This window comes from Dromiciops gliroides, chromosome 2, assembly GCF_019393635.1.
Source record: "Dromiciops gliroides isolate mDroGli1 chromosome 2, mDroGli1.pri, whole genome shotgun sequence".
NCBI lineage: Eukaryota > Metazoa > Chordata > Mammalia > Microbiotheria > Microbiotheriidae > Dromiciops > Dromiciops gliroides.
The window spans coordinates 310,659,530-310,675,409 of NC_057862.1; positions in this window are offsets into that span (position 1 = coordinate 310,659,530).

Consider the following 15,880-nt stretch of genomic DNA (forward strand, 5'->3'; position numbering starts at 1 on the left):
AGCAATCACATGTGATGTCAGTGAAAGATGCCACAAAACTTGCCTGGAGAAGGATTCAAGCACTGTGCTTTTGGATTCCTCAGGACTCTACTTCTCTGAGATTCCCTTCCAGCGGGACATTCTTAATGTCAGCTCTATGGCAGCATCCCAATTACAAAGTAATGAGAGACAGCCAATAATAATAATAAATTAATAATAATAAGTAGTAGTAGTAGTTATATTATTTAACATTTCTTTGTCATTTTAAGGTTTACAAAGCTCTTTACATACATAGATTAACTCGTGTGACCTTCAGAACAATGGTGAGGTAGATTTTATTACTATCTCCATTTTGCAGATTAAAAAACTGAGGCTGAGAAAGGTTAAGTGATTTACTCAAGGTCATGGAGCCTCTGTCTCAGATGGCATTTGAACTTAAGCCTTCCTGACTCATTAGATTATAAACTCCTTGAGAACAGGTACTGTCTTTGGCCTTGTACTCCTTAGCACAGTGCCTAGCACATAGTAGGCACTTAATCAATGTGTGTTGACTGATTCTAATTCAACCCTCTATCTACTACAACAATCAAATTTGTGAATCTTCAAAAGAGCTGCAAGACCTGACAATCCCTTAAGAATGGGGGAAGGGGAGTGGTATTTAAAGATCAGGCAAGACCAGAGATATAAAGTTATCCATTAGATTGTAAGCTCCTCAAGGGCAGGGACTGTCTTTTGCCTCTTTTTGTATTCCCAGAATTTAGCACAGTGCCTGGCACATAGTAGGAACTTAATACATTTTACTGAATGAAGTCACATCTTGTACACCATCCATACAGATGGGCATAGGCACTAAAATGGATTGCTATATGGGCATAGACTCAGTCACCAGTGCTACGGAAACAACAAACAAATATGTACAAATAAGATATATACAGGATAAATAGGAAATAATTAAGAAAGGGAAAGCACCAGAACCCAGAGACACAAACACATATATGAACACACACACACACACACACACACACAGGTTTGAATCATAGAATAATAGATGTCAAGATTGGAAGGGACCTTACAGGTGATCTGATCTAATCTAACCTCCTCCTCTTTTTTTCTTTTTTTCTTTTTTTTTGGTGAGGCAGTTGAGGTTAAGTGACTTGCCCGGAGTCACACAGCTAGTAAGTGTCAAGTGTCTGAGTTCGGATTTGAACTCAGGTCCTCCTGAATCCAAGGCCAGTGCTTTATGCACTGTGCCACCTAACTGCCCCTAACCTCCTCCTTTTATGAGGAAACTGAGTCAAAGGAGGCTTAAATGACTTGACCAATGTCACACAAGAAGCAAGCATCAGGGAAGTCATTTTCTCCTGTACCACATCACCAACTACCCACTGGACATCTCCACTAGGTGTCTCCTGGGTTCCTCAAACTCAACATGTCCAAAACAGAACCAATTCTGTTCTTCCCCCACCCTAGCCCTTCTCTAAACTTTCCTCCCTCTGTTGAAGGTGCCACCTCTTCATTCTCCTAGAATCACCCTAGACTCTTCTTACTCCCTCACTATCACCCCTGCAATACACACACACACACACACACCCTTCCATCAAATCAGTTGCCAAGTCCTATTAGTTCTTCCTCTATGACATCTCTCAAAACCATCCCTTCTCTCCACTCACACAGCCATCCCCCACTCCTCCCCACTTTTCCATCACTTCTTGCTTGGTTTGTTGCAACACTCTCCATACTGGGATCTTGCTTCCAGTCTCTTCCCTCTCTGATCCACCACATCTGCCTCTCCCAAATTCTCTTAATTCTAGTGTCTTCCTCCTCTTAATTATGTCCTAACTATCCTGTCTATAGTCTGTTGTTGAGCATTTATTTGCTTGTTGTCTCCTCCATTAGATGGTGAGCTCCTTGAGAGCAGGGACTGCTTTTTGCCTCTTTTTGTATCCCCAGCTCCTAATGCAGTGTCTGGCACATAGTAGGTGCTTAATATATGTCAACTGACTGAATGCCAAAATGATCTGAAGCACAAGTCTGACCAGGTCATTCCCTTTCTTAAGAATCTTTAGTTACTTCCAATTAAAAACTCATCACCTTGGTATTTAAATCCCTCCACACTTTGGTGTCAGCCCTACCTTTTCAGGTTTACTCACCTTCATCTACTTTTGTTTCAAAGAAGCTGGCTTATTTGCTGTTCCCATATATGGCAGTCCTTCTCCTCCATTCATGCCTGTGTACAGGCTTTCCCTCTTGCCTGGGATGTACTCCCTTCTCACCAAGGCCTCTAAGAATCTTTAGCTTCCTTTGGTGCCCAGTTCATGAGCCACATCTCTAAAAAGGCTTCCTGATCTCCTTCATTGCTAGTGCTCTCTCCCTACTCATAGTATCATGTATATATTTATTTCTCTGCATGCTGTATCCTCCTTGAGGTCAGGGAGTGTTTTTCATCTTCTCTTTTTATCTCCAGCACCCTAAACAGTGCCTTGAACATCTTAGGCTAATACTGAACTATGTGTGAGCTTGGGAAGACTATCAGAGGAGGTGTGAACATCTTGGGCAAATACCCAGATTCTGGAAATAGTAGCATGGGCCCTCAGGTAATATAGAAATCTCACCAATGAAGTACTTGCTGGCTAAATCATCATTACTGATTACCTTCTACAGAATCCTGGATCTCAAACTTATGTAGCAAGGGTGATCAGGAGAACCTCTAAGTAATTTCATGGGGCCTCTGATCCGTATGACATCACAAGGCATGCCCTTTTCTAACAAAAGTCCCTATCCTGTAACCTGGGAAGGGAATCAATCAAGAGTAATCATTACAGGGTGGGGAACTTTGTCAGAAGAGGGGACTTCCCAGCAAGGGGCTAGGGTACATGGTTCTCAGCAAGGATCAATGGTAAATGTCTACTTCCATGAGAGGTACTTACTTCTGACATGGGTCCAGGCCCCCTGTCATTTGGAGAAACCACCAAATTGATAAAGTATTTTCCTGTTCAAATGACATGATACTTGTAAAGTGCTTAATGCAGCATGTAACATATATTAAGTACTTAATAAATACTTGTTTCCCTCCCTTTCTGCTGATCACCCTTATTATACTTAAATGTGTCCCAGGTTACACAATGAGGGAGAAATTGATGCTGCCTCCATCTGTTCACAAGGTATCACAAAGTTTTTCTCTAATATACATCTTTCTTCTTTCTCTTCTTTTCCTTTTCTCCTTCCTCCTCTTCTTCTTCTTCTCCCTCCTCCTCCTCCTCCTCCTCCTGGCCTCCTCTTCTTCTTTAAAAACACATTCTGGGGGCAGCTAGGTGGTGCAGTGGATAGAGCACCGGCCCTGGATTCAGGAGGACCTGAGTTCAAATCCAGCCTCAGACACAACACACGCTCTGGGAATGGATATTAGGCATGTTCCTATATGCCAGGAACATTGAAGAATGTCCCACCTCTCCTACCTCATATTATCCTCCCTCCCCATTCCTATTAGCAGTGAGGGGCAGCTAGGTGGCACACTGGATAAAGCACTGACCCTGGAGTCAGGAGGACCTGAGTTCAAATCTCACCTCAGACACTTACTAGCTGTGTGACCCTGGATAAGTCACTTAACTCCAATTTCCTTAAACATCCAGGGCCATCTCCAGGTGTCCTGATATGTATCTTGCCACTGGACGCAGATAGCTCTAGAGGAAAGAGTGAGATTGATGACCTTGCACAGTCCTTCCTCACTTAAATCCAATTCACTGCAAGTCATGAAATCATCCTGATGTCATGGTCCTCTTTGAGAACAAAAGACTAAGAACAACAACAGTCAGCAGTGATCATTTCAACACACAGGATCTCAGAGTAACCTTAGGGACAACTACCTAGGTTGTTCCTGGTAGGGACTTAAGAGGTGAGACAGGTAAAATGTGCAGCCTGACTCACTGGCTCCTCCCATACTGACCAGCTTATGTCTGGCATCAACTCCATCTCTTTCTTTCACATGGGTATACCTTTCACTTCTTAAAAGAAATAAGAACTTTATTATGTTTTTAAATTTTTAATATTTTTAGCAACAAATATTTATTTTATTTTTTCCAGTTACATGTAAGGGTAGTTTTCAACATTCATTTTCATAAGTTTTGGAGTTCCAAATTTTTCTCCCTCCCTCCCTCCCTTTCCTCCCCCCTCCACAAGATCAAAATCAGGTTATATATGTACAATTCACAAGTGTTCTTTTTATTAGTTCTTTCTATGGGGGTGGATAGTAAGCTTCCTCATTAGTTCCTTGGAATTGTCTTGGATCATTGCATTGCTGAGTAGTTAAGTAAGAACTTTATTATGAAAGAAAAGCATAAACCCATATGTGATTTTTAAAATGAATTTTATTTATTTCCATGATGTTGCTTCCCCAGTGATACTCACCAGAGAACTCTCCCTTGAAACAAAGTACTGTCAAGCAAAACAAGCAAACACATTGACCATATTTAACAATGTATGCCTCATTGTGCATCTATCTGTAGTCCACCACCTCTCTCCTAAGAGGAGAGAGGCCTGCTTCATTATTGGTCCTCTGAAATAATGATTGGTTACTTGCATTCATGAAAGATCTAGAGTCTTTTCAGTGTTGTTCTTCCTTACACTGCTGTGGATGGGTGTGAGTTGTTATCTTGGTTTGGTTCATTTTGATCTTTGCTTTTCAAATGTTTCCCATTTTTATGTCTCCTCTCTGTGACCTAGAAAAAGGTTTCCCTTCCTCCCCACTCCATCTCTCCCACACTTTTCTCCTTTCTTCTGTCCCAGATCTCAGCCTTTCTTTTACTCTCTCATCTAGAGGTCTGGAGACTTGGTTTTCAGGGCATCTTCTTCTTCTACATATGACAGACTAGAATAGTGGTGACTGAAGAGTGTTTTTAAAGGCCTGATTCACCAAGGAGCCCTGGAAACAGTAGCAGCACTTAGGACCCCAGGTAAGTAAAAAAGAGGACTTCGGAAAGGGGTAGGTTAGGAAGCCCTTTGATGGAAAGAGGAAAGCAGTGGTAGTGGAGCTGTGAACTGCTCCAATCATTCTGGAAAGCAATCTGAAACTATTCTCAAAAAGACTGTGCCAGCAGCTAGGTGGCACAGTGGATAGAGCACTGGCCCTGGATTCAGGAGGACCTGAGTTCAAATCCAGCCTCAGACACTTGACACTTACTAGCCATGTGACCCTGGGCAAGTCACTTAACCACAATTGCCTCCAAAAAAAAAAAAAAAGACTGTGCCTAGGGGCAGCTAGGTAGTATAGTGGATAAAGCACCAGCACTGAATTCAGGAGGACCTGAGTTCAAATCCATCCTCAGACACTTGGCACTTGCTAACTGTGTGACCCTGGGCAAGTCACTTAACCATCACTGCCTGGCCAAAAAACAAAAAACAAACAAACAAAAAAGACTGTGCCTAGCTTCTTGTGGTGGTAAAGATTGGGAATTTGAGGGGAATTGAGGAATGGCTGGACGTGATATATGATTGTAATGGAATACTATTGTTCTATAAGAAATGATGAGCAGGCAGATTTCAGAAAAACCTGGACTTACATGAACTGATGCTGAGCGAAATGAGCAGAAGCAGTAGAACATTGTACACAGTAATGACAACATTGCATGATGATCTGCTGTGACAGACTTAGCTCTTCACAGCAATACAATGATCTAAAACAATTCCAAAAGACTTATGATAAAAAATGCTATACATATCCAAAGAAAGCATTGACAGAGTCTGATTGCAGATTGAGGCATGCTATTTTTCACTTATTTAATGTTTTGTTTCTTTTGGTGTGTTTCTTCTTTTACAACACGGCTTATATAGAAATAAATTTTACAAATTTTTTTAAATTTGCACATTTAAAACCTATATTAAACTATTTATCATCTTAGGGAGGGGGGAGGTGATGGGGGAAGAAAATTTGGAACTCAAAATTTTTGTTTGTTTTTTTTTTTACTTTTTTTTTGGTGGGGTAATGAGAGGTAAGTGACTTGCCCAGGGTCACACAACTAGTAAATATCAAGTGTCTGAGGCCAGATTTTAACTCAGGTCCTCCAGAATCCAGGGTCAGTACTTTATCCACTGCACCACCTAGCTGTCCCCTGAACTCAAAATTAAAAAAAAAAAAGTTTTACATTGTCTTTACATGTAATTGGTGGGGAAAGAAATTATGTTTTTTTTAAGACTGTGCATACTCTTTGATATAGCAACACTACTACTAGATCAAAACTCCCAAAGACATGAAAGAAAGAAGAATAGAGCTCATATATAGAAATACTTATAGCACCTCTTTTACAAGTGGAAACTGAAAGAGTACCCATCCATTGGGGAATGGCTGAACAAGTTAGGGTATGTGAATATTATGGAATACTACTGTGCCATAAAAAAAGATGCAGAAGATCATTTCAGAAAAACCTAAAAAGACTTCTATAAATTGATGCAAGGGTGAAGTGAGCAGAATCAAGAGTACAATTTATACAATTACAGCAATAGTGTAAAGACAAACAACTTTGATAGATTTGGGAACTCTGAGCCACACAGTGACCAACCACAATCCCATAGGATTCATGACAAAACATGCTGCCCACCTCCTGATAGGGAGCTGGTGGGGTTAGAGTACAGATTGTGATTCTTTTTGGGTCTTGTCCAATTCAGGAATTTGTTTTGCTTGACTCTACATGTTTGTAACAGGGATTTTGTCTTTCTTGCTTTCTTAGCTGGAGGGAAGAGAGGGGGTAGAAGGAGAATCTTTGGGAAAATTAAAATAAAATTTAACTTTAAAAAAATTAAGAGGAAGGAACAACTATAGCATCAGTTGAAGCTACAGAAGAATGATAAGGGTGTCAGGAGAACAGAATTAGTCAAGCAGTCAAAACACTGAAGAAGGAAAAACACAATGACCAGTGAAGGAAGGAGAACAAAGACTTCCTGGTAGTAAACACACTGAAATTTCCTGCTCCTTCCTCCCAACACATGCCTCTGCAGTCATCCAGCCCTTAACAGTGTCCTTACCTCCCCCAGTACTGAAGGAAGGGTAGGAATTCAGGGAGGAGGGACAAAGGAAGTGGAGTCATGTCACAGGCCAACAGGAAAGGCTCCTTTCTGGAAACCATCACAAACCCATTCCCCAAGGAGGATGGCCCCAGATAAGGCGAACATCTACTTCCTTTTCTTTGCAAGAAAGAATGACTTAAAATCCTAATGATTCCAGAGGATTGGTGACTCCTAAGGAGGCCAGTGACAGAATAAAAAAAAATTCCTCACAGACTTAAATATTCATAGCAGCAATTTAATTTCTTTGGAGTAAGAAAATAAAAAGGAAACAAAATGGGTGCCTAGCAATTGGAGAATGGTTGAACACATTGTGACACATGAATATAATGGATTACTATTGTACTGGAAGAGAAGATGAAACATGTAAGAGGAATTCAGAGAAACGTGAGAAGACTCATAGAAACTGATGTAGAATGAAGAAAGCCGAAACAGAAGAGCAGTGACTACATCAATGCAAATGAAAACAACAATAAAATGCATCATGAAGCAGATTAAATCTAATGACTCATTTTGGCCTCAGAGAACCAGTCATGAAACACATTGCCCTCCTTTCAGTAGAGAGAAGAGAACCATGAGTTCAGACTATTGCATGCATGACCACTTCATAGGCTGTTTTTTTCTTAACTAGTTTTCTTTGTTATAACAAAAAGCATCAGTAAAACATGCTTTTTAAAAAAGGAGGGGCAGCTAGGTGGCGCAGTGGATAGATAGCCCTGGAGTCAGGAGGACCTGAGTTCAAATCTGGCCTCAGACACTTAACACTTACTAGCTGTGTGACCCTGGGCAAGTCACTTAACTCCAATTGCCTCACCAAAAAACAAAACAAAAAAAGTATGGGGGGCAGCTAGGTGGCGCAGTGGATAAAGCACTGGTCTTGGATTCAGGAAGACCTGACTTCAAATCCAGCCTCAGACACTTGGCACTTACTAGCTGTGTGACTTTGGGCAAGTCACTTAACCCTCATTGCCCCACAAAATTTTTTTAAAACATTAAAAAAAAGAATGAGTTAAAATATCTTTAAGCTTTCTATTTTTTTGGTCCTTTGACAGTACCATTCCCCAGGACTCAGTAGACAGCCCCATAGCTAATATCTATGAATGTCTGGCAGCAATAGTAGAAGCCCAGCCATTGGGACTGGGGTTCAATGGCAGCCCTCAGTAGAACCTCAGGAAAACTGAGAGGGGTAAGACCGGACTCCAAGGCTGAAGAACTTGTGTGGCAGGCAAGAGCCTAAGGTGCCAGTGCAAAAGTAGAGGAACAGAGCAGCTAGGTGGTGTAGTAGAGTCAGGAGGACCTGAGTTCAAATCTGGCCTCAGACACTTAACACTTACTAGCTGTGTGATCCTGGGCAAGTCACTTAACCCCAATTGCCTCACCAAAAAACAAACAAACAAACAAAAAAGTAGAGGAACAAGATAGGAGTCTGGTGACCAGGACTGGAATATAAGGTTGGGGTTTGCTTACATGAAACAGAACTGAGGAACAACTCAGAGCAGGGCCAGTAGTGAAGAAGGATAATGGTGCTAAGTCCCTGGCTATGGAGCCAGATGTCCTTATATCTCTTCCTCTTAGAGTCAAGATTCATTCCAGAGCCTGGGGCAGGATTGAGCTGGCAGATGATGGTTAAATGGTCTTAGCTGTGAGGATTTATGTCTACCTAATAAAAACAAAATTTCCTTGGTCACCTCTTGTGAGAATAAATTTGAGAGTAGGTTTCCCAACATGTTCTACTTTAGAAATAATTGGTCTTTGAGTTTGTTACTTTGACTTTCCTGATTTTAGCCCCCAAACTCATACTTTCACATACTGAGTGTTTGTAGCCTGGCCTAGTGCATTCTTTAGTGGGGGGTATTCTATTTTGTATTTCTGTTTTCTGAATAACACTTTGCTGGATGATTAGTACAGATTCACTGAATTTTACAGCTATAAAGGACCTGAGAAAACAGGCAGTCTGAGTAGGATAAAGTAGAAAGAAGGTGGAGTGCCTGTTCTGAGGCTAAAAGGACCTGGGTTAGCATCCCATCGTGGCCATTTACTTCTTCTTCTTAATGTGAGGCAACTGGGGTTAAGTGACTTGCCCAGGGTCACACAGCTAGTAAGTGTCAAGTGTCTGAGACCGGATTTGAACTCAGGTCCTCCTGACTCCAGGGCCAGTGCTCTATCCACTGAGGCACCTAGCTGCCCCTGTGGCCGTTTACTTCTTGAATTACCTAGGGAAGATCACTCTAAGCCTCAGTTTCCTCATCTGTAAAATGAGGTTAGATAAGATGACCATGAGGATCTCTTTCAGCTCGAAATCTATGATTCTAAAAAAAAAAATCTATGATTCTAAGACTTCTTTGGGCCCCAGTTTCCTTGTCTTAAAAAAGTAGAGGCAAGGATTATGTAAACTCTAAGGAGCCTCCCATCTCTAAATCTATGAACCTGAAATGAGGAAAACTAAGGCCACAAAAAAATGGGAATGAAAGTCAAGTGGCTAATAACTGATAGGGCCAAGACTCAGACCCAAGGCTCTCAGGCCAATGATCTTTCCATGATATCACCCATCCTTTAAAATAGCTAACTTAAGACCAATCATATCTTTCAGAATCTTTTGATACTTAGAGATGCTTCTAATAGGACCTTTCCCTTTCCTTCTCTCCTTCCCCCAGCCCTGTTTCACTGATACCCTAAACAAAGGGAGGAAAGAGAAAACAGGGCATCCTGGATGTGCCCATCCCTGCCTCCCATAAGGAGAACCCCACTATAATACTTCGTTTCCCTCCCCAACCCAGCAGAAGGCTGGGGTGAGCGGCTCAGGGGGTGCTTTGGTTGTGCTAGAGTTTTTGCGACGGCAGCTTATCCCCTTCCCAAGGCTGCTGGGAAGATTATTAGATAATTTTCAAATTTGTAAAGTGCCTTCAGCTCCTTGGAGGGAAGGTGCTATATGAGAGTAATAACAATAACAATCCTATCTGTCAGAGCCATTGAGAAAATGAATCTTGTTATCCTTGGGAACCAGCGGTAGGAACCTCGGCAAGAAACACGAAAATAGACCCAGGAACTTGGTCACCTGACTAATCGGTGGGAGTAAAAAGTGCAGCATGGGAGAGGGAAGACAGAGACCAGGAGGCCCATCCAGGCCCCAGCTGAAAGGTATGCAAAGCAGCTCTCAGAATGTCATACAAATTGCCTCTGATGCCTCACCAATTAAAATGACTTTAGGACAAGTTTAAATCAACTTAGAGTGCAAAGTATTATTATTTTTGGAATCCTCTGAAGTAAGCAGGAAGGAACAGGAAGCAAGGAGCCTGTCTGCACAGATTGTCACTCACTCAAGGAGTCATGATGGGAAATCCATCACATGTTATTGAATTTAGGGAATTAATAAGCATGTTTACACATACACAATGAAAATCAAGGGTAATGCATCAAAAATGTGGCTGACTGGCTGGTTGATTTTTGACAAGAGTTGAGTTTCACTGCTAATGATGTTCCAAGACTGATCACAGCTGGACTGCAGGCCCCCTGGACTTCATCCCTAGCCCCAGTACAGGAAGGATCACAGGCTTGGAATGCCAGAGCTAGAAGGGGCCTTAGAGATTGTCTAATTCAACCAGGTCATTTTGCAGATGAGGAAACTGAGGCTCAGAGGGAAAGTACTTTGCTCACGGTTGCATGTCTAATAAGTAGCAGAGAAGACGACGGGAAGCCCAGGTTGCTACCCAGAGTGCTTTCCCAACCATATCTCAGCTGGATCTCCTTGCCCATCCCCTTCTCTCCAAGGCTAGAGAGTAACTATTGAAAAGCAAACTGAGAAAAGGCCAGATATCCAAGAAATAAGCCACTACTTCCCAGGAGATCAAGAAAAAACAAGGACGGGGGGAAGCTAGGTGGCACAGTGGATAGAGCACCCGCCCTGGATTCAGGAGGACCTGAGTTCAAATCCAGCCTCAGACACTTGACATTAGCTGTGTGCCCCTGGGCAAGTCACTTAACCCTCATTGCCCCACAAAAAAAAAAAAAGGATGGCAGTATGATGCCCTGGAAACAGTGAAGAATTTAAGAGTAAGAGTACCTGGGTTAAAAACCTAACTAACTTGGGTCACCTTAGGCAAGTCATTGTACCTTTCTTGGCCTCATACTTATTCCCAGTCTGATCTTGTTTTCCTCATTTTCTAAATGAAAGGGTTGGATTAAATAAAAGACCCTTTTAAGGTTAGGTAATGGGATCTCATGACTATTCTGAGGGACTGTGATACATAGCAGCATTAGGGGGCCACTGTCTACATAGGAAAGGATGGGTTGAGAGGAGATTGAGAGACCAGGGATGGAGAGATAACCACAAACAAGGCCCTCAAAGCAAAAACCAGGCAGGCCTTCCCTTCTCTGTTACTATTGGAGACAAAGGATATGAACTTATCCCATAACAACAGCAACAGTGATAAGTGTGTGTGTGTCTGTAAAATCACTTTACAATTTACAGTTTACAAAGCATTATCCTTACAACCACCCAATAAAGGAGGTAGGGAAGGAAATGTTATTCCCATTTTGCAAATGAGAAAACTGAGGCACAGAATGGCTAAGTGACTTGCCCACAGCCAAAGTGCTGCTCCAACCAGCACTGGAATTCCTTGTTCCCAGTCCAATAGACTTTCACTACAGTCTCCTCCACCTTGTGAGAAGGCAGCTCGGTACAATGGAAAGAGCACTGGTTTTTGGATCAGAGGTCCTGAGTTCAAATTCCTCCCCTTATGCTTTTTCCCTATATGATCTGTTTTCTTGTTAGGAAAATAAGAGAACTGGACTAAATGGTTTCTTAAAGGCCCCTCCTGGATATGTGAAAATCAGTAGCAATTACTTGGCTCTGGATGTCTCAGAGCCAACTTTTCACTCGAGTCTGTCCCTGATCCTCAGAGCAACCTCTGGGAAACCTGTTCTAGTCAAGACCCAAGGGTCTTAGTGTCTGGGGCTGAGCCTGAGTCCAGAAATGAGGTATCAGAACTCTGTTGTGCTGGAGGGAAGCTGTTTCAGCCTGGCCCGGGCATGGGGTCATTCCAAGTATCACAAGGCCTTCACCAGCTGTCTCTATTATTTAATAGTTTAATCAAAGATTCCAAACCTCCTGGCCTTGAGAGAATGGCCAGGATCTTGATCCCTAACAGGAAGTTCTTTCCAGCTGTTCCCTGAGTTATTGTCTCCTTCCTGTTCATGACTCATGAGTTCCTATGGAGGTTGGTTCTATGCTCCTTCTCCCAGGACAGGTCTCTCCACCTAGGCAGGGCCACCCGGGCCAGAAAGGGGAGCCTAAGGCTCATCACAGCTGTCACTTCCCCTCATGACCCGCCCCACACATCCTGAGCTGGGTTGCTCCACTTTCTGGACTAATGCTTCTTTTGGGGGAGGGGGGAGGGGAGCAATGAGAGTTAATTGACTTGCTCAAGGTCACACAGCTAGTGGCTGGATTTGCACTCAGGTCCTCCTGAATCCAGGGCTGGTGCTTTATCTACTGCGCCACCAAACTGTCCCTGGACTAATGCTTCTTAACATTTTGGGGGCCATGGACCCCCTTGGTAAGCCAGTAAAGCCTATAGACCACTTTCCAGAACAATATCTTTCTTTCAAATTCATAATTGAAGGAAATGCTCAATTTCAGTTAGGAATTAGTGAAAATAAAGATGTAATCTTTTTTTCCCCATCCAAGTTCACTGACCCCTTAGGAGTCTATGCCCCCCCCCAGGTAAGAAGCCTTGTTCTAGACTCAGTCATGTCAGGCAGCTAGGAGGGGGCAACATAGTGAATAGAGTGCTGGGCTTGGAGTCAAGAAAATGCGAGTTCAGGTCCTGCCTCAGACCCTCACTAGCTGAATGACTCTGGTAAGTCACTTAACCTCTCTTTGCCTCAGTTTTCTCATCTGTAAAATGAAAGCTCTGGACAACATGGTCTCTGAGATGCCTTCCAGCTCTAAGTCTCTGATACTGGAGCAAATTCTTTCCTGCTTACCCAGACTGAACCGAGCCCCTCCTGCCCCTGGACAGGCTGCGTGGTGGACTCAGCAGTGTTTTTATTTTAATTTTCTAGTTGTCTCGGTTAATAGCATTAGTTTGTTAATTACTGTATGTTTTAAAAGTAAGAGGAGAGGGAATTCCCACTGGGGACTTGTTCTTGGCTGAAACAATGTAATACGATGGAAGGAAGAGTGTGACTCTGATAACGAGCTTGCTTCATCAGTTCCTTAAGGACATGAGGGACCAGGTGAGGGGCTGCTCCTCTAAGACACCAGAGCCACCCCACTGCCTCAGGGATCTCTGACTACACCCTAGTCGGGTAGTAATAATAAAACCTAGTATTTATTAGTACTTTAAAGTCTGCAAAGTGCTTTGCTAATATTATCTTCTTTTTCTTTTTTTTTTTTTGTTGGGGCAGTGAGGGTTAAGTGACTTGCCTAGGGTCACACATAGCTAGTAAGTGTCAAGTGTCTGAGGCTAGATTTGAACTCAGGTACTCCTGAATCCAGGGCCTGTGTTTTATCCACTGTGCCACCTAGCTGTACCCCCACCCCCGCCCCGTAAATATTATCTTATTTGATCCTCACGACAACCATGACAGGTAAGGGCCATTATTATCCACCCTTTACAGCTGAGGAAACCAAGGCAGGCAGAAGTTAAGTGACTTGCTTGGGGTCACAAAAGTATTAATCCTGAGACAGGACTTGAACTCAGGTCTTCCTGACTTCAGTGCTCTATACACTATACCATCTAGCTACTAGTATGCTCTGGTGGGTGGATCCCATTTCCCCCATCCTCATCCCATTTCATTTTCCTCCTCCCCTAGCCTTCTTCTGACTCTCTCTCTTTCTTCAACTCCGTCCTCCTCCTCACCCTCTTCTGGATTCTCCCAACATGCTTCATCCCCCTCAGCCTCCCTAAATCCCTCCCTAAACTCCCTTCCTCTCCCCTTTCCTCCCCTCCCCACTTTTCTCATGCTCTATCACCCCACTCAATCCCCCCTGTCCACCTCCATTGCCTTTTCATTTCAGTGGGGCTGAGAGCTGCAGGGCTGAGGGCTGGAGAAGAGCTGGGTTAGCTCCCACACTGGAGAATTCAAGGAGAAATGAAACAGTAAAGAAAATGTCTGGAACATTAGCAGAAAGGGGCAATTTTGGGAAAGTGATGGATCTTTTCCATTAGAGGGCAGAGCTGGGGAATTTGAAGGAGGATCCTCCATCTAGAGGGGCAGACAGGGGGACACATGGCACACACAGCCTGCAGGTTGATTAGACAAGGGCTGGAGGGTGATGAGGGGCAGGGGGATGAGCACAACCACTAGGGGATTGGAGAATGAGCAGACAGGGACGGAAGGAGATGGGAGAGGGTGAGGGAGCAGAGAACAGGCGAGAACAGATGGGAAGAGAGGGAAAGGGAAATAGAAAGGCAGAGAAAGATTGAAGAACAGAGAGGGAAGTTCATAGCATATAGAGGAGTTGATTAAAATCCTGGAAGAAAATGTGATGGCAAGTCTTTCTATCTTCCTATTGAGACATTTAACCTAAAAGAAATGAGCTAAATAATTTATACTGAGAATGAGTAAAATTTGCTTTGATCAAATTAAAAAATATGACTGTGGAAATAAAGTGTCTGCCTTGTTCTTTACGGGGAAAAGAGCTGCAGAGCAACAAAATGACAAAAACGCAAAAATAACTAAGCCTAACCCAACGGATATTAGCGCCATATTTTTGGGAGATTACACGGCATCTCTTTGGGCCACGCAGAGAAATCCTCCCTTAAGCACCAACAGGAGAGGCTTTGCTCATTGAAGGAGCACATAAAACCCAGAAAATGAATAAAAATTTCTCTTTAAAAAAAAAAAAGCCTCTTCAACTTTAGCCAGGGTTGGGCTCTGAATTTGAAAAAATAACAAAACCACTCAACTGCCCCACCCCACTGCTCCAGACTGGGGTCTCTAGCCCCACCCCACTGCTCCAGACTGGGGTCTCTAGCCAAATGTAAAGATCCTCAGATTACTGAACAGGAATAATGATGTTTGTCTCCAATCTGAAGAAATTCCCACCAAGAGTAAACCCAGCTCCCAGAGAAATGCTCCACTGGCTATAGCCATCTGGCAAGGGTTAATCTGGGGAGAACTGGGGAAGCAGACAGCTGGGGTCAGTTCTGGCTGAAGACTTTAGCCTATTCACCCCAACCTCTGACTACCTACTCAGAGATGTGGTTCACTAGCAAAAGAGCTGTCTTTATAGCACTGGCCTTGGAAAGGAAATTCAAGGTCAGGACAAATCTCCTATCCAGAAATCTAAGTCTAAACACCTCCCATGGAGTTATCAACCACAATCCTCCCACAGGGGTCATTCTGCTCGGTCTACTGGGTTAAGTTCCAACCAAGGAAATGGAGAGCAAATTGGAGGGTTGAGAATCTTTATGGTGTCTAAATGCAGAAGTCAGACCCCACTACACGCCTCCATTTGCTATCCAACTTGATCCTTTTTTTACTCCCAATGGCTGGAAAAGACTATGGGATCTAAAGTTTGACTTTAACCTTTAAGATACTGGTAGGTCAGGGGCAGCTAGGTGGTGCAGTGGATAGAGCACCGGCCCTGGAGTCAGGAGTACCTGAGTTCAAATCCGGCCTCAGACACTTAACACTTAACTAGCTGTGTGACCCTGGGCAAGTCACTTAACCCCAATTGCCTCACTAAATTAAAAAAATTAAATAAATATAAATTAAAGATACTGGTAGGTCTGGGTGCAGAGGGAAGACTCCAACATTATAGATAGAAAATGGGTGTTATAGAAAGATGGGGGAGGGAAGAAGATTGGACCTATGATTTCATTGGTATAGGGTGAGGTAA